This window comes from Anomaloglossus baeobatrachus, chromosome 9, assembly GCF_048569485.1.
Source record: "Anomaloglossus baeobatrachus isolate aAnoBae1 chromosome 9, aAnoBae1.hap1, whole genome shotgun sequence".
Classification (NCBI taxonomy): domain Eukaryota; kingdom Metazoa; phylum Chordata; class Amphibia; order Anura; family Aromobatidae; genus Anomaloglossus; species Anomaloglossus baeobatrachus.
This window is the reverse complement of record NC_134361.1, coordinates 203,485,984-203,513,538: the sequence shown is the minus strand read 5'-3', so window position 1 is coordinate 203,513,538 and position 27,555 is coordinate 203,485,984. Positions and strand designations below refer to the sequence as shown.

At 45.7% G+C, this 27,555-nt stretch overlaps 1 protein-coding gene across 1 annotated transcript in view; it reads right to left on the bottom strand.

The window, feature by feature from the left end:
• FOXP3 (forkhead box P3) overlaps positions 1–24,573 on the bottom strand; it is an 84,766-nt gene extending 60,193 nt beyond the window's left edge. Inside the window, exon 1 of the mRNA XM_075324281.1 lies at positions 24,453–24,573. The gene's annotated coding sequence lies outside the window, so the exon portion shown is untranslated. The remainder of the gene's footprint in view (positions 1–24,452) is intronic.
• Positions 24,574–27,555: the final 2,982 nt, after the last annotated feature.

The following is a 27,555-nucleotide window of genomic DNA, read 5'->3' as shown; positions in this document are numbered from 1 at the left end:
TAAATCACAATCGGCTAACAATACGAATGCCGACATCAACCGTCGCGTTTCGCATTCATTTTCCTGACGCTCGTTTTACTCCGGAGCTTACAGACAATAATTCATTTTTTTGGACAGGGTTCATCCTCGTTATGTTGCCGTATTCCAATCTGTATGAAAATTGCTAAAAATAACATTTTTTTTTACATCATTCTCCCATCCTTTCTTAGTTATTTAATCTCTACCGATGGGTTGCACAATGTTTGCTGGATAAACAATGTGTATTATAACAAGCCGGCTACAACGTGCCAGAGAAATGTGAAGCACTGAGTATTTATAGGCTCCAAAGCAGATGGAAAATATGTACAAAAGGAAACAAAGACACAGGGAATGGTAATTAACTCTGAGGACCCCGGGTGCTGCCTTCTTCTTCATTCCAGGCACTTAGGACTTGGCTGTGAACTCCCTCTGGCTCTTGTATAACACAAGTGTGAGTGTGTCTGTAAGTGAGTCGTCTAGTGTGTGAGTGTAACTTTAAATGATAGGAGGGGGGGGATATCAGCGGTCCTGAATCTCTTAAAGGAATCATGATATGCCTTAACCTCCAAAGGTTATTATTAGGGATGATCGAATACCTCAAATATTCGGCTTCGCGAATATTTGCCGAATAGGTCGCCACAGTTCAACTATTCTAGAATATTCGATGTGCATTATAAGTCTATGGGAAACCCAAATAACAACTATTCGGAACTATTCGGGCATCCCATAGAATTACATTGCGCATCGAATATTCGCATAGCGGCGACCTATTTGTCGGATATTCGCGAAGCCGAATATTTGAGGTATTCGATCATCCCTAGTTATTATGCACTTTAATCGCAGATATATGCACACTTATCTTATCTCTATTATTTAAAAAAAGACCTGTCACCAGCTCAAAAGTGTTCAAGTTTTGCTCTTCTGAATATTATTTTTTATTTTTTTCAAATCCGCCATATGCTTCCTGAGATATGGGCCTTTTTAATGTAGTGTTAATGTTTAGCGGTTCCTCGTGGGCGTGTCTTTAGGCTGATCTGCATAAATACCCTGTTGGTCACACTCCCTTTTAAAAGACCATAAAAACTAGCAATCAATAAAAAAACATCTCTGGCTTTACAAAAAAAGAAAAAAAAATACTCAAGAGAGCAGGTGTAATGCTTGTGGCCAGTGTAGAGGCAGCTAGAGGAGTTAGTGGACTCACTAAACCACAGGGGGGACCCGTTCTTACCCTTTAGTAGGAGGGGCTTAATTAAGCGACTACCCCACGGCGGATGCTAGATACCACTCCCGTGGCAGATGACCTTCAGGACAGGAGACGGACTCAGGTATAGACACAGGTGCAGGTAGATACAGGCATGTACAGAGGCAGACAGGAAGGTGGGAAAGGACAGATATGATGGGTACGGCAGGGACAGATAGGTATGGGAAGGCAGGTACAGGGCGATGCACACAGTATAATGGGACAGGAGCATGGGAACCTGACAACTAACTAGCAGCAGACTGGTATACTAACTAGCTAAGATCATTGCGCAGGCACCTCCCCTAATGGGAGGGTGCCTTAAATACACAGTTTCGGGAAATGGCGCACTGGCCCGTTAAGAGGAGGGCCAGTGCGCGCGTGCCCAAAGCACACTCCCAGGAGACCTGGGTCGCATGCACAGGCCCCGGGAGAGGAAAGCGGCACCAGCCGGGGGAGTGTGGGGGGAGGACGCGACCCGGCCAGGGCCGTGAGTAAATCGGCGTCTCTGCAGGGACACTGGCGCTACAGCAGCGTGAAAATAATAAGATGAAAAACTGCCTATTTGACACGTCCTCTTTAAATCACAAGTATGCAAAATATTACCTTGTCTCTTCTAGAAGGCTGTGGATCTTCATTATGAAGCATCCAGCAGTGGTCCACCGTCATGTTCTCCTTCCATCTACCTTGGTATCCTTATTCCATCTCCTTGACATCCTTATGAAATCTTTTTCCTTGTTATTCGCTAACAGCACCATGGTTTTAAGGAAAGTCGTCCAAATGGGAATGTTAAAAATATAACTTCCAATTCATCAGACAACCCAAGGTTTCGAAACATTGGACCATGGACTTAAATTTTGGATCTTTGTTGATACCTAGAAATGTCTTCACAACTTCTTTGAAAGAATCTCAAGCCCTTTTCTCAACAGCTTTAATTTTTGTTTCAAACACGTTGTCGTCCATGAGTTTCCGAATATCGGGACCCACAATATTGCCTTCCTTCAATTTTCTGCAGGCAGTCCCCGAAACTTGATTCACAAGTACTTAAGTCTGTCCTTCTTTCGGTAGACCTTTCACAACCTGCTTCATCAGTCCAAGCTTAATGTGGAATGGTGGCAGGAGAACTTTACTGGGATCAACTAAACTTTCCGCAACTAGGTTCTTGAGTCCAGGTTGCACAGATGTTCTCGTTGGCCAACCTTTTTGGCTCCAGTGATGAGTCCTACCCCGGTTGTCCCATTCATATCAAAAGCATGGGAACTACATGTATCCTCCTTGCTCAAGGAGCAAAGAGAGAACATTCAGATCACCATATATTGACCATCCATTATCCTCATAGTTAAGCTTCTTGAGTAAACAGTCTAAATTCTCCTAGCTTTCCTTCAAGTGTACAGAATGCCCTACAGGCGCTGAAGAATACTTGCTGCCATTGTGTAGTAGCACAGCTAACATTGTGAAAAAAAACTGTTGGTATGGATTTTTTTCTATATTTTGACAGAGTTCAGCAATCAAAAGTACCATATTTTTTGGATTATAAAACGGATGTTTCCTCCCCAAAATTTGAGAGTAAAATGAGGGGTGCATCTTATAATCCTAATGTAGCTTACCGGGAGGTGGTGGAGAGGGGTCGCAAGAGGCAGGGGCAATGCTGCGGCTGCGGGCCCTGTGCTGCAGGCACTGTGCTAGTGCTTGCTGCGGATGGTGATGCAAGGGCCATCCTGAAAATGTCAGCTGTGCAGGTGTCAAATAATGGCGCCTTTAGGCGGTGCAAGCGCAGATGGAGCTCTCGGCTCAAGATCTCATCTGTGCATGCGCATTGACTTCCCAGCAGTGGACTTAAGGAAATTGGCGCCCAGAGGTGATGCGTACATAAATGAGATCTCGGCTTGTCATTGAGCCAATAGCTCAATCTGCACACGTGCCAATTCCGTGCGCCTGGACCGCCGGCAGTTTCTGGATGTCTTCTGCCTCACAGCACCCGCAGCAAACATCTGGGACTCCCACTGCACCGCCCACAGCATCGCCCAACTCCAGCACCACTCCTGCCTCCTGTGACCTGCTCCACCAACGCTGCCGCCCCCGGTAAATGTACCGCCCCACAGCCTCGGCTGCGACCGCCGAGCCGTTCAGATCCGTGCTCGCACTGCCGGCGGTGGCTCGAGCCTCTCACGGACCCGGGGGTCACGTCGCTCTGCAAGGGGGTTTGGCGCTACGTGCGGGGGAATGCGGGTGTTTGGTTTTGGGATGATTGTTCGTGACGCCACCCACGGGTTGTGGTGCTGGTGGACACCACTGCTGCAGTGAAGGTACGAGGACTCCCGGGAGCGGTGTAGTGGCGCAGCTAGGTGTTGACCCCTCCGTGGGTAGGGGATGTTGGTCCCGGTGCCCGGTTGTGCGAGGGCCGGGGTGCAGGGCGCAGGGTTGCGGTGCGGCGCAGTGCGGTGCCGGATGGCACTGGTGTACTCACGATTAAACCACACAGAGTCACTGGTAAACCAAACGGAGGGATGGACGGGGCCCGCAGCCGGCTGCAGCTTCCTAGTCGGGTTGGCAATGTCCGCCTTTCTCCTGCACCTGTGTTTGTAGTGTGACCACTGTGCCTGGGCACTGGTAGTCCGCTCCCCGGCGTGTATGTGTCGTAGGAGCCCCTTTTGCCCGCAGACGCTGGCCCTTGGATCTCTGGCCTCTGGCGGTGGCTACTATTCGGACGGGTTGGGCTGTTGCCTTCAATCGGGACTTTGGTGGGAATGAACCCCTGAGGTCCAGACCGCAATCAGTTAATTCGACTATGGTGGTGGCGTATAGCCTAGTTCGGGGTCTGAGTACCCTGCCTGGTGCTCCGGTATCCTGTTAGCTCCCCGGTTCGGTTCCGGCGGGCCACTACCCTGTCCCGGTCCCTCACGGTTCCACCGGTCGTATTCCCGGTCTCCTGCAGGCGGCCACTGCCGTCTGCCTGCCTGACTGATCTGGGGTCCTAGGCTCCAGCCCAGGCCCCAAGCAGAACTGTACTCTACTACTCTCCACTCCACTGTACTGAACTGGACTGTCTGTGTTGTTCCTGCCTCAGGCCAGCAGACTCCTCGGGGGCGTGTCTTTCCACCTGACTCTGCCCGCCTGGTGTGTCTGTCTGACTCTGAGGGAGGCAATCAGGTAGGTCTTTGTGGTTGACTGGTGGTACCTTTCTAGTGTGGGGGTGTAGGTGGTGAGTGTAATGACCTGTGACCCCTGAGTTCCAGGGCGTCACATAAGACACCACCAAATTATAAGACAGACCCCTTTATTTTTTCTCTAAATTTGGGGTGCGTCTTATACGATATATAAAAATCACCTCTTACTATTCAAACAATTTTACCCTTGCAGACCTAGGTAATGTCTGGCAGCCATTTGGGCAGTTGCATACACAGAAAAAAAGGAGCAATGTAGCAAAGATAAAATGTTCCCCCTCTTCCCCCAAAAAAAGAGGTCTCAAATGTAGCCACCCAAAGCAAAATGGCTTCTCTGCACCTTTCTTGCCTAATATCGTAAGATCTCACTCTTTTGATGGGGTCCCTGGGCGATTATGACGAAAGTCCCAAAGTTCCTTGTGTGAATGGACACGTGGCTCCATTCACAGTTTATAGCACTGATGGTCAGCCATGGTCACTACCACTCCATTCAAACAGGGACCTTTGGGCCCCTTCACACTCTACACCGGTGGTGGTCTCAGCAGGAATAGCGAGGGGAAATGGGAAAGGGAAAATGAGAAAGAATAGGGACAAAATGTAAACAAAACAGATGCCACATAAGTTAAAAAGTTAGAAAAGAAATGTGTGAAGTCCAATTCTCCATCACCTAGTAGAAAAGGGGACAAAAGAAACCCCCTTCTTCAAGATCCCCATATCACCTGCTTGGTTGGCCACTAGGCACGTCCATTCAGGAGCTTCAATTATGGAGGCACATAACAAAAGCATAATTTTTTTCATAAAGAAGTGATACATTTTTGATCAGTGGTTGTTTAATTTTTAAGATCACCACTGATCACCAGAACAGGCTGCCAAAAAAAAAGGGAAACACTGGCAATAGAGCCGCCGCCGGTACTGGACAAGGGGCAACGTGTTTCGAGTATGGTCTCATCTGGATCTAAGGTCCATCTGGAAATTTGGAGGAGCTGGGTGGTGAACACAGAAGTGGAGGAAAGTAAGTCAATCAGGACTAAAGGGCTGGACTCAGCTAAGCAAGACTCTTCTGCATGGTTTAAATGTCCACATCACTCTTCGCATTCTGTTACATGTGGGTAACGGGTGACAGTCATGTGGTTTCTGGCAATAGAAGGTCACAGCGTTTGGCTGCGCAAAATGTTCCCTTACTTTCTATTGTTCCTGCTGTTAGTATTCATTGTACTAGGTAGCTTTCCTGCTGGATTTTCATCTCTTCCCCTTTAGGACCCAGCAGGAGCTCGTTTTCCACCCAGCTGCTGATTATCAGTATTCTCTTGGTGCTTAAATACTCCCATCTTCCCTGGACTGGTGCTGGTGATATTATTCAGTTCTTTCAAGATCTGGTTGCAAGCAGGTGGCTTGTACTCATCTGTGGTATCGTTGCTAAAACCTTGCTGAACTTCTACCTCAGTTTCCTGTGGATAAGTAGTTCATGCACTTTTCCACTGTGTGTCCCCCTTGTGTCTTCTTTAGTGTGTAGTGGGGTTGACGTAGAGCTCTTCCCACCCATTCCCTATTTAGGGTCTACTTGTGATGATTAACCATTACGTGTCACTAGATGCAACTAATGGAGGGGTACTCAAGTCACATATGGTGCACAGGGAAGAAAGCAGAGCCAAAGTCAGGGTACGAACCGGAGGTCAGAAGTCAGGAAGTCAATTAAAGTACACAGGGAGAAAGTGGAGCCAAAGTCAGGGTACGAGCTGGAAGTCATAGGCCAGGAAGTCATGTAAGGTACACAGGAAGAAGCGGAGCAGAGGTCAGGGTATGAGCCGGAGTTCAGAGGCCAGGAAGTCACGTAAGGTACACAGGTAGAAAGCGAAGCCGAGGTCAGGGTATGAGCCGGGAGTCAGAAGCCAGGGGAAAACGTCAGTCAGGGTGATGGGTGGAGAAGGGTCATAAAGGTCCAGGGTAGCAAAACAAGATCAGAACGAAGCACTTTCGTGAGCCAGAGTACTCACTGCAGAGCAGGAGCTATGACTGGCGGCGTTCCTGGCGAGATCGCTTTCTAATGAAGCAGAGCAAGCACCCGGAATAAGGCACCTGAAAACAGGCTCTTCCCAACACCAGCGCAGGGCCTGAGGCCAGGAACAACCCATCCACCGGAGTACAATACAAAATAGAGCATCAGCTGTGCAAGAGAGCAGAGCACTGTGGATCAGAATCATGACACTACTAGCACTAGGGATACCTAGAGTCAGGTATCCTGCTCGGCGCATAGGTGAGGAACCATCTAGGGTGGTGAGGGACCCCGGGAGCAGTAGGATACGTAGGGTCAGGTATCTGTCACGCTCCCCGGGTCCTTGGCTCCCCTCCCCGGGTCCTCTGCTCCGCTCCCCGGGTCCTCAGCCCCGCTCCCCGGCTCACCTGCCACGCTCCCCGGGTCCTTGGCTCCGGTGCCCGTCCTTCCCAGGCCCCCTGGTCTCCGATCGCGGCGCCCGACGGCTTCCCAGGCCCTGGCCGGCTCCCCTGCGTCCTCTTCTCAGCCTCCTTCCCTGGCTTCTGGCACCCGGGCTGCGCGCATGCGCATTAGGGCGCGCGCGCGCGGTCACTGACCCTTTCTTAAAGGGCCAGCGTCCATTAACAGGAAATGAGGCTAAACAGGTACAGGGTATAAAGGGGTGTATTGTCCAAGAGGGCGGGGCCTGATCTTCGTGTTTTCCAAGCTAGGAGTCAGGTCTCCTTGTGTCTTCGTGCCATACTCACGTATCTCTCTTCTAGAGCTGATCCTGCCTCGCCATCCGGTCCTGCTGAATCCCGAACCCCGCACGCTGTCCGTCTGCCATCTGACAGTCCGTACCATCTCGGATCCCTGCGGTGACCCGTCATCTCGCTCCAAAGGTTCCGGACCCCGCCTGACATCACCTCGGCTTCCGAACCTGAGCTACGTCACCCGGACTACCATCTGTGACTCCGTGGTCCCAGGGACTTCTTCGTTACACTCACTGGCACGGACTGTTCTACTGCCCATAGTGCTTCAGCTACCGGACTCCTTACCACCATCTTAGAGTTCGGCCCAGTGGATCCACCTCCTGGGTCTGCCCGACCGCCTGGCCCTGACAGTAAGATCAGGCCATGGATCCCGCTGCAGCACTAGCAGCCTTGCAAGAGGAACTCCAACGCCAGCGTGAAGTCCAGACCCGCATGCTGAACTTTATGACTTCCGTGGACACCCGCCTGACCACGCTACAAGCGGCAGTCACGTCTTCGACATCCCAAGCCGCCACTAGTCAAGCCACGTCCCCCGCTCCCGTGGCTGCTTCTTCGGATGCTTCCAGACTGCGTTTGGCCTCACCACCCCGGTACGCCGGAGATCCCAAGTCCTGCAGGGGGTTTATAAACCAATGCTCCCTCCATTTCACGCAGCTGCCACATCTGTTTGCCTCCGACCAAGCCTGGAGGGCGAGGCACTGGCGTGGATGAACCCGTTGTGGGAGAAGGAGGACCCTATGACCAAGGATCTTCATCAAGAGTTCCTGCAGGCCTTTCGCAGCACCTTTGACGAGCCGGGACGCGCCTCTGCGTCTGCTTCATCCCTCCTCCGCTTACGTCAAGGAACACTGACGGTGGGCCAATACGCCATCCGTTTCCGCACTTTGGCTTCAGAACTCGGGTGGAATAATGAGGCCCTAACAGCCGCCTTCTGGGAAGGACTCTCGAGTCGCATCAAAGATGAGTTGGCGGGTCGTGACGTGCCCTCCACCCTAGATGCCCTGATTGCCCTAGCAACTCGAGTGGACATTCGTTTTCAGGAGCGCTCCAAAGAGCTGTCTCGTGAGAGACGTCCGGTACGGCATTTCTCTCCTCCACAGAAGCCCTCCGTATCTCAATCATCAACAGCTGGGATTCCCGTCCACGAGCCCATGCAGATCGACCGAGTACGACAGTCTGAACAACGTCGAGCAGAGCGGCTCGCCAAGGGTCTCTGCTTTTACTGCGGAGAGGACACACACCTCCTACGCTCCTGTCCGGAAAGGCCGGGAAACTCCAAAGCCTAGGGTTGGTAGGAGAGGCCACCCTAGGTGCTGGGACTCTCTCAGACCCAGTTATGTGGACTGTGCAAGTGTCAACGGGAGAGACGCGCTTCACGGCTGAGGCATACCTCGACTCTGGAGCAGCGGGCAATTTCATCCAGCAGGCCACGGTGGACAAGTACCAGCTGCCTGTTACTCCACTCGAGAAGCCCCTAGTGATTGCCTCTGTGGATGGGAGACCCCTCTCTGATACCATCTCCTGGGTCACCAGTCCGGTCGAACTGCGTATCGGTGCCCTGCACACCGAGAACATCGCTCTCTACGTCCTTCCACACATGTCCCATCAAATCCTGCTGGGACTTCCCTGGTTGCGGACACACGAACCATCAGTCAGCTGGGGTACTGGCGAAATCACCCGATGGGGTCCTGCTTGTCATGAGAAGTGTCTGAAGTCCATACAACCCATCCGACGACCTCCGGTTCCAGAGAACCTACCGGAACTGCCTTCGGCCTATTGGTCCTTCGCAGACGTTTTTGACAAGAAGGAGTCTGAGGTACTTCCGCCACACCGTCCCTACGATTGTGCCATCGACCTGCTCCCAGGAACTACACCGCCTCGAGGACGGATATATCCGTTGTCTCCAGCCGAAACCAGGGCCATGTCTACCTACATCACAGAGAGCCTGGCAAGGGGATTCATCCGGAGATCCTCCTCTCCTGTGGGAGCAGGCTTCTTCTTCGTTAAGAAGAAAGAGGGTGACCTACGCCCATGCATCGACTACCGGGGTCTGAATCAGATCACCGTAAAAAACAAGTACCCTCTGCCGCTCATCCCCGAATTGTTCGACCGGCTCAGAGGAGCCCGTGTGTTCACCAAGCTGGATCTTCGGGGTGCCTACAACCTAGTTCGTATCCGCTCTGGGGACGAATGGAAGACCGCGTTTAATACTCGCGATGGGCATTATGAATACTGCGTGATGCCCTTCGGCCTGTGTAACGCACCAGCAGTCTTCCAAGAATTGGTGAACGACATATTCCGGGACCTCCTCTACATCTGTGTAGTAGTTTATCTGGATGACATCCTTATCTTCTCTCCGGACCTCCAGACCCACAGAGAGAACGTACAGCTGGTTCTACAAAGACTGAGAGAGAATCGTCTCTACGCCAAATACGAGAAGTGTGTCTTTGAGCAGTCTTCTCTCCCTTTCCTGGGATACATCATCTCGGGCACTGGACTGCAGATGGATCCAAAGAAGGTCTCCTCCATACTCAACTGGCCTCCCCCTTCTGGACTGAAGGCAATCCAACGGTTCCTGGGATTCGCCAACTACTACCGCCAGTTTATCCCTCACTTCTCTGCCCTGACTGCTCCTCTCTCCGCTTTGACCAAAAAGGAGGCTAATCCAAAGGACTGGTCACCTGCGGCCGACGCCGCGTTTTGCTCACTGAAGCGAGCATTTGCCTCCGCTCCTGTACTCCACCGTCCGGAGTTAAACCGCCAGTTCACCTTGGAGGTGGATGCCTCTTCCTCGGGAGCCGGAGCAGTGCTCATGCAGAAGTCCTCCTCCGGCAAGATGGTGACGTGCGGTTTCTTCTCCAAGAGCTTCTCAGCGCCTGAACGTAATTACACCATCGGTGACCGAGAACTATTGGCGGTCAAACTGGCTCTGGAGGAGTGGCGCTACCTCCTGGAAGGAGCAGTGTACCCCGTGATTATCTACACGGACCACAAGAACCTGGAATACCTGCGGTCCGCTCAGCGACTGAACCCACGGCAAGCCAGGTGGTCCCTATTCTTTGCCAGGTTTGACTTCCAGCTCCATTTCCGACCCGCGGACAAGAATGTACGCGCTGATGCCTTGTCTAGGTCTTTCATGCCCATGGAGCAGGAGGAAGAGACTACCCAACCCATCATCTCTCCTAGCAAGATCATTCCGGTGGCCCCTGTCACCCTGGCCCAGATACCGCCCGGAAAGACCTATGTCTCTGAGACTGACAGGCAAAAAGTGTTACACTGGGGTCATGCCTCAAAAACAGCCGGTCATGCAGGCCAGAAGAGAACATGGGGTACGATTGTACGCCATTACTGGTGGCCATCCCTTCGCACGGACGTCGCTGCTTTTGTCTCTGCCTGCTCCTCTTGTGCCAGGAACAAGACGCCCAAACACCTGCCCTATGGCCGTCTTCTGCCTCTGCCTATACCCTCAGTTCCGTGGCAACACATAGCGATGGATTTTATTACGGACTTGCCATTATCCTCTGGACACACAGTCATATGGGTCGTGGTGGACCGGTTCTCCAAAATGGCTCACTTCATCCCCATGGCTGGACTGCCCTCTGCTCAGGAACTCGCGGAAGCCTATATACATCACATCTTCCGCTTGCATGGCTTTCCATCCCACATCGTGTCCGACAGAGGAACTCAGTTCACCTCCCGCTTCTGGAGGGCGCTCTGCAAACATCTGGGAGTAACTCTGGACTTTTCTTCTGCATACCATCCTCAGTCTAATGGCCAAGTGGAGAGGGTCAATCAAATCTTGACATCCTTCTTACGTCACTATGTCAACGCCCATCACGACGACTGGTCCACGCTTCTGCCTTGGGCTGAATTCTCACATAACCACCACATCAGTGAGTCGTCCTCCAAGTCTCCCTTCCATGTCGTTTACGGACTTCAGCCCTCCGTCCCATTGCCTATATCCCCTTCTTCGGATGTCCCTGCGGCTGATACTGTAGCCCGTGACTTCGCTACCATTTGGGACTCTGTCAAGGCGTCCCTTGGACGCGCTTCCCAGCGGATGAAGAAACACGCTGACAAGAGGCGTCTGGACCCTCCGTGTTTCTCTCCTGGTGACCTGGTCTGGCTTGCTTCCCAGTACATCCGATTGAAGATACCTTCCTACAAGCTGGGTCCTCGCTACATCGGGCCGTTTAAGATCCTCAGCAAGATCAATGAGGTCTCCTACAAGCTACAGCTCCCGGCCACGATGAGGATACCCAACTCATTCCACGTCTCCCTGCTCAAGCCGGTTGTCCTTGGTCCCTTCTCCGCTGCTGCCAGTCCGGCTCCTCCACCTATTGCCGATGACGACGTCTATGCGGTAAGGGATATCGTGGCCATGAAGACCGTACGAGGTCGACAGTTCTTCCTGGTGGACTGGGAGGGGTATGGTCCTGAGGATAGGTCCTGGGAGCCCAGGGAGAACGTGGGCACTCCTCTGATCCGTGCCTTCATGTCCCGGTTGCGGGGAGGGGGGCGTGGGGGGGGGGGTACTGTCACGCTCCCCGGGTCCTTGGCTCCCCTCCCCGGGTCCTCTGCTCCGCTCCCCGGGTCCTCAGCCCCGCTCCCCGGCTCACCTGCCACGCTCCCCGGGTCCTTGGCTCCGGTGCCCGTCCTTCCCAGGCCCCCTGGTCTCCGATCGCGGCGCCCGACGGCTTCCCAGGCCCTGGCCGGCTCCCCTGCGTCCTCTTCTCAGCCTCCTTCCCTGGCTTCTGGCACCCGGGCTGCGCGCATGCGCATTAGGGCGCGCGCGCGGTCACTGACCCTTTCTTAAAGGGCCAGCGTCCATTAACAGGAAATGAGGCTAAACAGGTACAGGGTATAAAGGGGTGTATTGTCCAAGAGGGCGGGGCCTGATCTTCGTGTTTTCCAAGCTAGGAGTCAGGTCTCCTTGTGTCTTCGTGCCATACTCACGTATCTCTCTTCTAGAGCTGATCCTGCCTCGCCATCCGGTCCTGCTGAATCCCGAACCCCGCACGCTGTCCGTCTGCCATCTGACAGTCCGTACCATCTCGGATCCCTGCGGTGACCCGTCATCTCGCTCCAAAGGTTCCGGACCCCGCCTGACATCACCTCGGCTTCCGAACCTGAGCTACGTCACCCGGACTACCATCTGTGACTCCGTGGTCCCAGGGACTTCTTCGTTACACTCACTGGCACGGACTGTTCTACTGCCCATAGTGCTTCAGCTACCGGACTCCTTACCACCATCTTAGAGTTCGGCCCAGTGGATCCACCTCCTGGGTCTGCCCGACCGCCTGGCCCTGACAGTATCCAGCTCGGTGCATAGGTGAGGAACCTATCTAGGATGGTGAGGGACACAAGGGCCCAGCACTAGGGATACCAAGGTTCAGGTATCCTGCTCGGTGCATAGGTGAGGAACCTATCTAGGGTGGTGATGGACTCTAGGGACCAGCAGTAGGCTTGGTCAGGGCGTCACCATCTTCCCCTTCCCTTGACGCATGGTTACCCTTCCCTTTCACCGTTCTCTTGGTACTCGACGTATCTAGTGTGACACATACAGATGAATTTTTATTACTTTGGGGAATATTTGAAAAGATTGTTAGGTCATCTATTATGCCATGGTGGAGGTTTCGGATGGTAAAGTTATTCGATAGACTCCCTTTAATGACCTTCCTAAACATTTTGTGGAACTCAACCGCACTCTCAGTGGTCAACACTATTTATTCTGACTTTTAGCATTATGACATAAAAAATATTTCAGAGGCGATGAAGACCCCAAGAAGGAATGATGGCAGAGGCCGGCGGCTTTTTTGCCACCTTGTCGTTAATGTAGTGTCCTCTAGTTGGAAAGGATAGAGGGACAGCTGTCATGTATTGCTGTGCCTTGTTTGTTTTCCTTTGGCTGAAGCTAGTCTGGAGCGGGATCAGCATTTGCACCTGTTTTTTGGAATGGGATTACCAGCTCAAAGTAAGGCATGTAGCGAAGGGCTGTCTGCCTCTGCCCCATTCGATTGATGGCATGCCAAGCTGCTCTTCTCGGAGAGTATATGTCTTGTGGCTAACCACCAACAGGCAGCGCACTTCAAAACACAGCAAGAAATCAGATACCCGTGTTATATGTCAGACGCCGGGGCCAGGGCCAGCTCTTCCAATGTCACTGTGTGCTGAGCGGAGTGTGGGCCGTGCACCAGCGCCTGACACTACCTGGGAAATCACCATCTATTCTGTGAACCGCTCGGATCAGACTTTTTTTTCCATTGAGATCTGAGGGCACTGTATCATCATCATCAACAACCTTAACGTAGTCTTGTGTTAATGTATCACTCCAATTTAGAGTCTTTTAGATTATTTATATTTTAGATAATTGCTAAAAGTGCAATTCCTTAACACACTAGTAAATGAGACTCCAAGCTGGGGTTTATTATATACTGTACATTCCTATTCTGTGGCTTCTGCTGACATCATGTTGACAGAGCAGCTACTTCTCTTCTGCTCTGGTGATGGAGCATGACTGCCGACATCATGTTGATTGACAGGCAGCTCCCCACTCCCTAACTGCGCAGAGCCAGTTGTCAATCAGTATGACACTGGCAGTCTAGATAAGATGCTCTGTTGATGGAGCGTGACTGCCGACATCTTGCTGATTGACAGCCAGCTCCCTGCTGCCTAACTGCGGAGAGCCAATTATCAGTAAACTTGACGTTGGCAGTCTGGATGAGCTGCTCTGTTGACGGAACATGACTGCCGACATCATGCTGATTGACAGCCAGATCTCTGCTGCCTCACTGCGGGGAGCCATCTGTCAATCAGCAAGACGATGATAGTCAAGATGAGCTGCTCTTTTGATGGAGAGTGACTGCTAATGCCATGCTGATTGACAGCCAGTTACCTACTGCCTAACTTGCGGGGAACCAGCTGTCAATCAGCTTGATGTTGGCAGTCCAGATGAGCTTCTCTGTTGATGGAGCGTGACTGCCGACGTCATGCGACTGACAGCCAGCTCCCCGCTGCCTATCTGCGTGGAGCCACCTGTCAATCAGTATGACGTTGTCAGTCAAGATGAGCTACTCTGTTGACGGAGCTTGACTGCCTACATCATGCTGATTGACAGCCAGCTCCCTGTTGCCTAATTGCGGGGAGCCAACTGTCAATCAGCATGACACTGGCAGTCCGAATGAGCTGTTCTGTTGACGGAGCGTAAGTGCGGATATCATGCTAATTGACAGCCAGCTCCCCGCTGCCTAACTGCAGGTAGTCAGCTGTCAATCAGCATGATCTTGGCAGTCTGGATGAGCTGTTCTGTTGAAGTAAAGCAGTAGAATCACCGAGCAAATAAAATTGTGCAAATATTTTGTGACACTTTGAAAAGCCACAACTTAATTAGCTGCAAAAACCACAACCATAATTTGGCAGCTGTCTGGTTGTTTTCTCAAGAGCTTTTACACCAGCAGTGTTTTTAAAAATAATTGTTTATATAAACTACTAAGCGTCAGAAGAACGGTCTGATCTGCTCTCTGCGTCAGAATTGGGGCCTCTTCTGTATTCAGCAAAGTGGATGGGATTTATTGAAATCTCCTGCACACAGTGTTTTTTATGCCACATTTTCATAATACTGGTAGCAGAGGGGTCTATTAGCCCCAATCAGGTACCAAGGAGCAGCTGCCACCTCTGGGCCCTGATAGCTATGGCCCTGAAAAAAACTCCACTACACCAGGGCTTTATATTGATAAAATAGGTATATTTCCAATGGATATAATAAATATGGGATGGTGGGATACAGCGGCCTATAAATATGCTATATCTGATGGCTTGTGTGTTACCTAATACAGTGCCTACAAGTAGTATTCAACCCCCTGCAGATTTAGCAGGTTTGATAAGATGCAAATAAGTTAGAGCCTGCAAACTTCAAACAAGAGCAGGATTTATTAACAGATGCATAAATCTTCCAAACCAACAAGTTATGTTGCTCAGTTAAATTTTAATACATTTTCAACATAAAAGTGTGGGTCAATTATTATTCAACCCCTAGGTTTAATATTTTGTGGAATAACCCTTTTTTGCAATTACAGCTAATAATCGTCTTTTATAAGACCTGATCAGGCCGGCACAGGTCTCTGGAGTTATCTTGGCCCACTCCTCCATGCAGATCTTCTCCAAGTTATCTAGGTTCTTTGGGTGTCTCATGTGGACTTTAATCTTGAGCTCCTTCCACAAGTTTTCAATTGGGTTAAGGTCAGGAGACTGACTAGGCCACTGCAACACCTTGATTTTTTCCCTCTTGAACCAGGCCTTGGTTTTCTTGGCTGTGTGCTTTGGGTTGTTGTCTTGTTGGAAGATGAAATGACGACCCATCTTAAGATCCTTGATGGAGGAGCGGAGGTTCTTGGCCAAAATCTCCAGGTAGGCCGTGCTATCCATCTTCCCATGGATGCGGACCAGATGGCCAGGCCCCTTGGCTTAGAAACAGCCCCACAGCATGATGCTGCCACCACCATGCTTGACTGTAGGGATGGTATTCTTGGGGTCGTATGCAGTGCCATACAGTCTCCAAACGTCACGTGTGTGGTTGGCACCAAAGATCTCGATCTTGGTCTCATCAGACCAGAGAACCTTGAACCAGTCTGTCTCAGAGTCCTCCAAGTGATCATGAGCAAACTGTAGACGAGCCTTGACATGACGCTTTGAAAGTAAAAGGTACCTTACGGGCTCGTCTGGAACGGAGACCATTGCGGTGGAGTACATTACTTATGGTATTGACTGAAACCAATGTCCCCACTGCCATGAGATCTTCCCGGAGCTCCTTCCTTGTTGTCCTTGGGTTAGCCTTGACTCTTCGGACAAGCCTGGCCTCGGCACGGGTGGAAACTTTCAAAGGCTGTCCAGGCCGTGGAAGGCTAACAGTAGTTCCATAAGCCTTCCACTTCTGGATGATGCTCCCAACAGTGGAGACAGGTAGGCCCAACTCCTTGGAAAGGGTTTTGTACCCCTTGCCAGCCTTGTGACCCTCCACGATCTTGTCTCTGATGGCCTTGGAATGCTCCTTTGTCTTTCCCATGTTGACCAAGTATCAGTGCTGTTCACAAGTTTGGGGAGGGTCTTAATTAGTCAGAAAAGGCTGAAAAAAGAGATATTTAATCCAAACATGTGAAGCTCATTGTTCTTTGTGCCTGAAATACTTCTTAATACTTTAGGGGAACCAAACAGAATTCTTGTGGATTGAGGGGCTGAATAATAAATGACCCTCTGAATAAACTTTTCACAATTTAAAAAAAAAAAAAGAAATAACATTCTTTTTTGCTGCATTTCACACTTCCAGGCTGATCTACAGTCCAAATGTCACAATGCCAAGTTAATTCCGAATGTGTAAACCTGCTAAATCTGCAGGGGGTTGAATACTACTTGTAGGCACTGTATATTTGGTGTTGAATAAGTAAGCAAAAACGAAAGAAGGGAAGAAAGGAAAGAAGGCAAAGGGAAAAAAAAAAGAGAATGAGAGAAAGGAAGGAAGGAAGGAAAGAAAGAAAGAAAGAAAGAAAGAAAGAAAGAAAGAAAGAAAGAAAGAAAGAAAGAAAGAAAGAAAGAAAGAGAGAGAAAGATGGAAGGAAAAAAAAAGAAAGAAAGAAAGAAAGAAAGAAAGATGGAAGGAAAAAAGAGTGAATGATTGAGAAAGAAAGCAAGAAGGAAGGAAAAGAGAGTGAATGATTCAGAAAGCAACAAAAAACGAAAGAAAGAAGAAGAAAGGAAGGGAAGAAGGAAGGAAGGCAGAGGAAAAAATGAGATAATGAGAGAAAGAAAAATAAAGAAAGAAGGAAAGAAAGACAGAAAGAAAGAAAAGAAAAGAAAGAGAAAGAAAGAAAGAAAGAAAGAAAGAAAGAAAGGAGAGATTGAAGGAAGGAAAGGAAAAAAGAGTGGATTATTGATAAAGAAAGAAAGGAAAGAGGGAAAGAAGGAAGGACGGAGATTGAAATAAAGAGAATGAGAGAAATGAAGGAAAAAAGGAAAGCGAAAGAGAGAGAAAGAAAGAAAAGAAATAAAGGTTTATAAGACAAAGATAGATACGTAGACAAATGATAGACAGACGCCAAAAAGATAAATGGTAGATAGATAGAAGGATAGATAGATAGATAGAAAGATAGATAGATAGATAGAAGGATAGATAGATAGATAGATAGAAGGATAGATAGATAGATAGATAGATAGATAGATAGATAGATAGATAGAAGGATAGATAGATAGATAGAAAGATAGATAGATAGATAGATAGAAGGATAGATAGATAGATAGATAGATAGATAGATAGATAGATAGATAGATAGATAGAGGGATAGATAGATAGATAGAGGGATAGATAGAGGGATAGATAGATAGATAGATAGATAGAAGGATAGATAGATAGATAGATAGATAGATAGATAGATAGATAGATAGATAGAGGGATAGATAGATAGATAGATAGATAGATAGATAGAGGGATAGATAGATAGAGGGATAGATAGATAGATAGATAGATAGATAGAAGGATAGATAGATAGATAGATAGATAGATAGATAGATAGATAGATAGAAGGATAGATAGACAGATAGATAGATAGATAGATAGATAGATAGAGGGATAGATAGATAGAGGGATAGATAGATAGATAGAGGGATAGATAGATAGATAGATAGATAGATAGATGGATAGATAGAGGGATAGATATATAGATAGATAGAGAGAGAGATAGATAGAGGGATAGATGGAGGGATAGATAGATAGATAGATAGATAGAGGGATAGATAGATAGATAGATAGATAGATAGATAGATAGATAGAGGGATAGATAGATAGATAGATAGATAGATAGAGGGATAGATAGATAGATAGAGGGATAGATAGATAGATAGGAGGGATGGATAGATAGATAGATAGATAGAGGGATAGATAGAGGGATAGATAGATAGATAGATAGAGGGATAGATAGATAGATAGGAGGGATGGATAGATAGATAGATAGAGGGATAGATAGAGGGATAGATAGATAGAGGGATAGATAGATAGATAGATAGATAGATAGATAGATAGATAGAAAGATAGATAAATAGAGGGATAGATAGATAGAGGGATAGATAGATAGATAGATAGATAGATAGATAGATGGATAGATAGAGGGATAGATATATAGATAGATAGAGAGAGAGATAGATAGAGGGATAGATGGAGGGATAGATAGATAGATAGATAGAGAGAGATGAATAGATAATAGACAGTTTCCAGATATAACAGCAGGGGGCCTGTGACTCCATCACGTCCCCTATCGTGTCGCAGGGTGAAATTTGGAGTGTGGCGTCTCCTAATTAATAAGTATGTTCATTAACAGATTAAAATGCAAATATGTCTCATTACACATGGAAAAAAGCTGTGATCAGGGACTTGTGCCGGCAGTGAACAGCTGAGGATAATTTGTAGACACGCGAGTTACCTGAAATTAATATTATAAGAGCTTTCCGCTAATATCCCCTTATTCTAATAACATCTCCTACTTGTAAAAATAGCAATTGAGCCGTATCACCGCAATCAGTAATTAGTCGGATGTCTTCTAGGCCCTACAACATGAAAGCAAACACGAGGCTTCCAGACAAGAAGGCAGAATTATAAGATTTTTTTGGGGGGGGGGATTTTTTTTTCGCCCTCATCAGTCTGTGGTTATAAATTCTCGGATAAGCACTTGCTGCTGGTAAATGGGTGTGGGCCATCTACGGTGGTTTCGGGTCTCTTTCTCAGAAAAGCAAATGCTGTACTTTCTGCCTTTGGCGTCACTGCGGTCATTTACACCCGGTTGCGGGTTGTGTTGATGCGCGTCAATCAGTGGCGGGTACTTTCCTGTTGACGTCACTGACCGCCACCTTTTCACAAACCAACGCAACGGGTTAATCATTTTTGGAGGTGGCTAAATTAACATGACTATTGGTTGGGTCCAATGTTTTGGGGGTGAGTGGCGACTTGATGATCCAAACTAGTCCAAAAATTCAAGTTCAAAAAAAAAAATTTGACCTTGAGCTGTCAATAAATTAGAAGGTCTAACCGACCGTGGTAGGAGGATTCCTTTGTTTGTGAAAATATGATAATATGGGAACGTATTAAAAATATCATTCAAGTTTCAAAACTGGTTGTCCAATTTTTAATGAAGTTGCCACAAAGATGGGTACACGAGAAAATTATCCTAGGGTACCCAGTTATACGAAGTACCATGATGTCTGACCCTTTAAAGAGGTTGACGTATTATTGGAAAAATAGGCAAATTGGCTTCCTACCAGAAGGAAAGAACCTTAATTTGGCACTAATACCCCGAAACAGATTGTGGGTGTCTTAGTCAATTTCCAAGGCTTCTTAAAGAGGTTATCCACTACTGTTACACTGATGGCTATCCTTAGGATAGGTCATCAATGTCAGATCTGCCGGGGTCCGACATCCTGCACTCCCACCAATCAGCTCAGTTCCGGAGCTGCTCAAATCTTCTGATAGTAACCTATACAGATCAATATGAGGCGGATGTGCAGTACTTGGTCACAGCCACTATCAGAAGACGGAGCACCTCCAGAACTGAGTCTTTCTGGCCACTTGCTGCCACCGCCGGGACCAAGAACAGCTGATCGTCAGAGGTTCGGGGTGTCGGACCCTGACCAATTTGGCATTGATGGATAGGCCATCAATGTGATGGCCTCAGGATAGGCCATCAATGTGAAAGTAGTGAACAATCCCTTTAAAAAGCCTTGCAACTTGACTAGACACACATCATCCGTTTTGGGGTATTAATCCCGGATTAAGGTTCTTTCCTTCCGGTAGAGAGCCAATTTGCCTATTTTTCCAATAATACTCCATCCTCAGCTTATCCCCGAACCGGCAGCGGCACAGGCAGCTGGAATTGCTCAGTTCTGGAGCTGCTCCGTCTTCCGATAGTAGCCTATTCAGATTAACATGAGGCAGAGGTGCAGTACTTGGTCATGGCCACCATCAGAAGACAGAGTACCTCTGGAACTGAGCCTTTCCGGCCACCTGCTCCCACCACAGGGACCGAGAACAGCTGATCGGTGGAGGTGCGGGGTGTCGAACCCTGGCCAATCTGACATTGATGACCTATCCTAAAGTTAGGCCAACAATGTAAAAGTAGTGGACAACCCTTTTAAGAAGCCTTGCAACTTGACTAAGACACCCATCATCTGTTTCAGGGTATTAGTGAAAGTTTAAGGTTCTTTCCTTCCGGTAGGGAGCCACTTTGCCTATTTTTCCAATAATACTACCTCCTCAGCTCATCCCTTCAAGGTAAGTCAATCCAACTCTAAAGGAGTACACGTATTTATTGGAGACCCTTTTACACCCCGGATAGAGTAGATCTGATTTTTTCATATGATGCCTCCAAGATGGTAACATAGTCTCTTTTACATTTGTAATTTAATATGTATATTCAGTAATTTATGTCACAATGCGTCAAGGAGGACAATGATGTACGGACAGGGAGAATAAGGCAGAGGTGACCAGGTCCCATCAGAAGGCGCGCCATTATGGAGGCCATTATGGAGGCCTCCCTGAAGATTAACTAGATTTGGTTAAGGAGAATAAAAGAGTCATCTGTCTGTACGGCCAAGGGAATCCGAATGAAAAGAAAGAATCCATCCTCCCACCCGATTATACCAATCAGCTGGAGGATAAAGGAGCCGGACCCCCAGTAGATTAAAGTGAATCTGTGCCATAATGAAAGGCTGAGACCCCAATTGATTCATCCGAAAGGGAATTGGGATTTCATTTCCATACAGCCTGTGTCCTCCCTGAATATATGGTCTCTATGTTTACTAGATTAAGTCCCATTAATAAGAAAGCCTTCATTAATCTTCCTCTTGCGTTTCTTTGATTTTCGTATAATTTATGGGCTGACAGATGTGTTTGTCTTTCTGGACGAAAAGGGGTTGCCAGGGAGGTGGCCCCGGCATGTGAAGAGGAAGACCCCGGCATAAGCAATTACACCACGTAAAGTGGGAAAGGGGGGGAAGCTACTGATATCATTGGTCTTTTTTTTTCAGATGCTAAAAAGGGCTGAGAATGGTGAAAAATGTCAAACATTTTCTTTAAAAAATATTATCTATCTAGTCAAAATGCCACCCGAAAATGTAACCCGCACCAAGAAATAGAGTGCAGATGCAAAAAACAAAGGCCGGGCCACTGTGTATATAGAATAAGAAATAGGATAAATATGAGAGAAAAGATAGATAGATAGATAGATAGATAGATAGAGGGATAGATAGATAGATAGATAGATACATAGATAGATAGATAGATAGATAGATAGAGGGATAGATGGATAGATAGATAGATAGATAGATAGATAGATAGATAGATAGATAGATAGATAGAGGGATAGATGGATAGATAGATAGATAGAGGGATAGATGGATAGATAGATAGATAGATAGATAGATAGATAGATAGATAGATAGAGGGATAGATAGATATATAGAGGGATAGATAGATAATAGATAGATAGATAGATAGATAGAGGGATAGATAGATATATAGAGGGATAGATAGATAGATAGAGAGATAGATAGATAATAGATAGATAGATAGATAGAGGGATAGATAGATAGATAGATAGAGGGATAGATAGATATATAGAGGGATAGATAGATAATAGATAGATAGATAGAGGGATGGATAGATAGATAGACAGATAGAGGGATAGCTAGATAGATAGATAGATAGATAGAGGGATAGATAGATAGAGGGATAGATAGATAGATAGATAGATAGATAGATAGATAGAGGGATAGATAGACGGATAGATAGATAGATAGAGGGATAGATAGATAGATAGATAGATAGATAGAGGGATAGCTAGATAGATAGATAGATAGATAGAGGGATAGATAGATAGAGGGATAGATAGATAGATAGATAGATAGATAGATAGATAGATAGAGGGATAGATAGATAGATAGATAGATAGATAGATAGATAGATAGATAGATAGATAGAGGGATAGATAGAGGGATAGATAGAGGGATAGATAGATAGAGGGATAGATAGATAATAAAAATTGGCATTCCCAATGCAAAAATGTAAAATGGTGAAGAGCTCATTGATAGAGCCGAAACATTATGCACCATTTTTCACTTTTTTAAATGGGAGTTCATTATTTAATCTATCCATCTCTTTATCTGCCCAAGCCACCTATCAATCTATCTATCTATCCCTCTATCTATCTATCTATCCCTCTATCTATCTATCTATCTATCTATCTATCTATCTATCTATCCCTCTATCTATCTATCTATCTATCTATCTATCCATCTATCTATCTATCCCTCTATCTATCTATCTATCTATCTACCTATCTATCCCTCTATCTATCTATCTATCTATCTATCTATCTATCTATCTATCTATCTATCTATCTATCTCTCTATCTAGCCCTCTATCTATCCATTTATCTATCCCTCTATCTATCTATCTATCTATCCCTCTATCTATCTATCTATCTATCTAACTATCCATCCATCTATCTAACTATCAATCCCTCCACTTACCCATCCATCGATCCACCTGCTCAATAATCCATCCATCAACCTACTCATCTATCTCTATCTATCTATCCATCTATCTACCATAAATCCATCCATCCATCCATCTATCCATCCCTCTATCTATCTATCCATCTATCCATCCATCTATCCCTTTATCTATCTATCTATTTATCTATCTATCCATCTGTCCATCTATCCATCCATCCATCCATCCATCCATCTGCTCATCCATCCATCCATCCATGTAACTATCCATCCACCTACCCATCCATCCATCTGCTCATCCATCCATCCATCCATGTAACTATCCATCCACCTACCCATCCATCCATCTGCTCATCCATCCATCCATCCATGTAACTATCCATCCACCTACCCATCCATCCATCGATCCATTTGCCTAACAATCCATCCATCAACCTACTCATCTATCTATCTATCTACCCATCCATCCATCTACCACTTTATCTGTCTATTTATCTATCTATCTATCCTTCTATCTATTTATCTATCATCTATCTATCTATTCATCTGCCCAATACTCCATCCATCCATCCACCTACTAATCTATCTATCTATCTATCTATCTAGCTAGCTATCTAACCTTCTATCAAACCCTCTATCTATCTATTCAGCCATCCATCCACCTGCCCAATAATCCATCCATCCACCTACCCATCCATTCATCCGTCCATCTATTTATGTATCTGTCTATTTATTCATATACATTCCTGTCCCTCCATGTGCTAGAACACAAAAAAAACTTAAAATTGTAAAAAAAAAAACAACAAACCCTAAGAAATCTAATTAATAAGTAAGCATTTTAAAATTTCACACTTAACTTTAAAACTATAACAATAGCAGAAACAAATAAAAAAAAGCATACCTTAAAACAGAAATAAAAAAATACATAAACAGTGGATAAAACTGACAACTGGATGATAATTAACAGATGTAATAACATTAAACTCCTGTCGTGTTCAAATTTAAAAAAATTTGAATTTAAATTTAGATGTAAAATAAAAAAAATTCCAATTATTTGTACACTGTAACTGTTTAGGTATAAATGAAGACAACAATCGCTATACCTTTCTTTCTGTCCCTCCTTATCCCTTTACCTCTTTCTTCCTAGTGACGGTCAGAAGGTTTTGAAAAGAAAAAAGCCCGAACAGTCCCTACTTATACCGCAAGGAAACGTGGTGTCATCTTCATCATTGGCTGTGCCTCTGACCTTCCGGATATTGGACATTTTACCAGCTTACAAAAAAAAAAAAAAAACAATTTCTCAGAGTTGATTTTTTTTTTTGCATTTTTTTTTAGAAATTTTAGAAAGGTTAAAAAAATATCATTGCATGAGGGGAGGAGAGGGAAAGACTTATCAGTTAGAAACAGAATTTTTGGTACTTGAGAGTCAAGAAAAGGTTAGATATATTTTTCGTTTCTTTTTTTGGATTATTTTGGGTTTTTCCAATTTTTAGAACTTGGCCGTTTCTTTTGAGCAGACAAATCAGAGTTGGATGGTCCAACAAAAACATAGGAATTGTCAATTGTTATAGAGTGTGAAAATAGTCTTGATAGTATATAGTTGCGGAGATTTATGATTTTTTATGTTTAAGTTTAAAGAAAAGTTTAAGAAAACCCAGACTTTTTATACAAAACAACTGAGATCTAGAATTTTAAGTCTGTACATTATTCAGTCATAGCAGCTAGCACCTGTTCACACTTACTTTTTTCTGTTCGGAGGTTCTGGTCAGTTTTTGGTTTTTATTGCAGTATATAGACGACATGTTTGGCAAGACAATATAACTTGCTTAGAGCAAAAATAGTTTTTGTCTTGGTGCCAACTTCTAGGACTGGGGGGAGTGAGGAAGAACTTGTGGCATGCTTTCCAAGTTCAACTCATTACACAGACATCAATATTCCAGGCTTGACTTCAACAATCTGTTGGGAAAAAAAAAAATCTTAAAAAATTCATCCAAAAATTTCTTACATCTTGGTATCAGGTCGGAAGATGTTCTACTGATTTATACACCATAACATTTTAAAATGTTCAACAATCTGTTGGGAAAAACAAGTCTATAAAATCTTAAAAAATAATCCAAAAATTTCTTACATCTTGGTATCAGGTCGGAAGATGTTCTACTGATTTATACACTGTATATTTAAAATTATTCAACAATCTGTCGTGAAAAACAAGTCTATAAAATCTTAAAAAATAATCCAAACATTTCTTACGTCTTGGTATCAGGATGGAATATACTCTACTGATTTATACACTGTAAGATTAAAAAATATTCAACAATCTGTCAGGAAAAAGAAGTCTATAAAATCTTAAAAAAATAATCCAAAAATTTCTTCCGGCTTGGAGTTAGGTTGAAATATACTCTACTGATTTATACACCATAAGATTCAAAAATATTCAACAATCTGTTGGGAAATACAAGTCTATAAAATCTTTAAAAAAAAAGCAAAAATTTCTTACAGCTTGGTATGAGTTTGGAATATGTTCTACTGATTTATACACCGTAAGATTAAAAAAAACAATTCCACAATCTATTGGGAAAAACAAGTGTATAAAATCTTAAAAAAAAATATCCAAAAATTTCCTACAGCTTGGTATCAGGTTGGAATATGTTCTCCTGATTTATAGACCATAAGATTAAAAGTTCTCATTAAAATTTAGTGAAATTTTTATGGTAACTTTCTAAAAAGAAAATAAAAAATATTTTTGGAATGATGCTCTATGAAAGGACTATAAAATGGATCACAGACTGGAATAAGCATTGACCGAAACGTAGGGTCTAGTTCTACTTATGTAATAGTTCACACCACTCTTTGGATCCATGAGAGTCATAAATATGTTTACCACTATCCTACTTGCGTAATAATTCACAACACTCTTTGGATCCATGAGAATCATAAATATGGTTACCACCATCCTACTTGCGTAATAATTCACACCACTCTTTGGATCCATGAGAGTCATCAATATGGTTACCACCATCCTACTTGCGTAATAGTTCACACCACTCTTTGGATCCATGAGAGTCATCAATATGGTTACCACCATCCTACTTACGTAATAGTTCACACCACTCTCTAGATCCATGAGAGTTATCAATATGATTGCCACCATCCTATTTACGTAATAGTTCACACCACTCTTTGGATCCATGAGAGTCATCAATATGGTTGCCACCATCTTTGTTGGCATTTCCACCAACAACAGTTTCTAGGAGAAGAAGGATAAGGATAACAATAAACAACCCACCAATAATATACATTAACTTTTATTTGGTTCTTGAGTTATTTTAAGAGTTTTTGGATTTTTTTTCCCTGCCGTACTATAGGATTAAAAGACGCAAAAATCTAGGCCCGTAGGCAGTGGATGAGTTAAATACGCAATGCTGGTGGCTTCCGAGAGCAACTGTGAGCTTGAAAGGCAGGCACAGCTGTCCCATAGGTCTGTTTCGGATGTCCCTTTAAGCCACCAAGAAGAATGTTATTGAGGCTGCTCACTGACAGAAGAGGTCTCCTTTACAATAAATATTTCCTTAAATCCTGGTTTGGTGTTTTCCTTCCTGTGTCCTCACCTCTTTATTTAGGGTCATGCAAGTCCCGGCGTCCATGATGTTCTAGAATGTCCACGATGCCTGACTTCTCGGCCGGGGATGTAGGTCGTACAGTATACTGCATGAGCGGGCAGGGTGCGTCTGGTACATCTGGGCTCTTACAGACCTTCAGGTACAGGCTCAGTCTTTTATCTCAAGAGTACCCTTTCATCTTGAAGCCAAGAACTGACGTCATATCTAACCATTCTGCCCGACAGAGGGACACTGAATCTGCTTCATCCACCTTGTAGGAGAATCATGTAACTATAGATTTTGCTTTTCTCAATGTTTTTCACTTTAAAAGCCTCATTCTGTTTTGTTTCCAACTTATTCAATGTTAAAGACCGTATAGTAGGTCTCAAGTGGTACCAAGTCTCCTTGAGGACACCGCCAAATGGTGGCCAAAAATGCTCTCGGCGAAAAGTTATACAAATTAGATCTCTTACAGAAGAATAAAAAACTGCCTCACCTATCCAACCAGTACCTTTGTCTGTACTGATGAAGGGCAAAGACCCTCAAACTGCATTGTCTGCTAATACTTTATTTTTTTCTTTTAGGGGGAACTCTAGTTTGGAAAATATCCTTAGTTATGTTCAAGGCTCCTTGAAGGGTTAGTAGGTATTGAGTTATGAGGTACCTACTAGAGATGCTACAAGTGGATTCACAGGACCCAGTCCAGTGTTAGTTGGTTGGGAGCCATGAGATTGGCTTTCTACCTATTGGCATCTGTGGCTGTGACACCGGGGATGGGAGGGCCCCCAACAAGTGATGCAACACAAAGGATACACCAGGGAAACAATGGCAGTAGGGAGAGAGGAGTGGGGTCATCGCCTATCTCTCTCTTAAGGCTGATCTCTGCACTTCCTAATGTCCCTAGACGGGTCCATCCCCCTGTGCGCCATCACATGCCTAAACCCTTGCTGGCCCTGAACTCACCTTAACTATTGCAAAGGCCAGCGAGACGCTAGTCTAGCCACTACAATAAAACAACACAAGGAAGGTAAGACAAACAAGAGAAAGACACAACAAAACGTTCTCCACAGCTACGCAAGCAGGAAGCTTCTCCGCTGCAACAGAAACAACACCTCAGCTTCTCCAGAGCTTGGCTCTTTCAAAGTGGCCAGCCTAAGACGCACCTGTGCAATAATCATGCTGTCTAATCATAATCTTGATATGTCACGCCTGTGAGGTGGATGGATTATGAGAAGTGATCACTAAC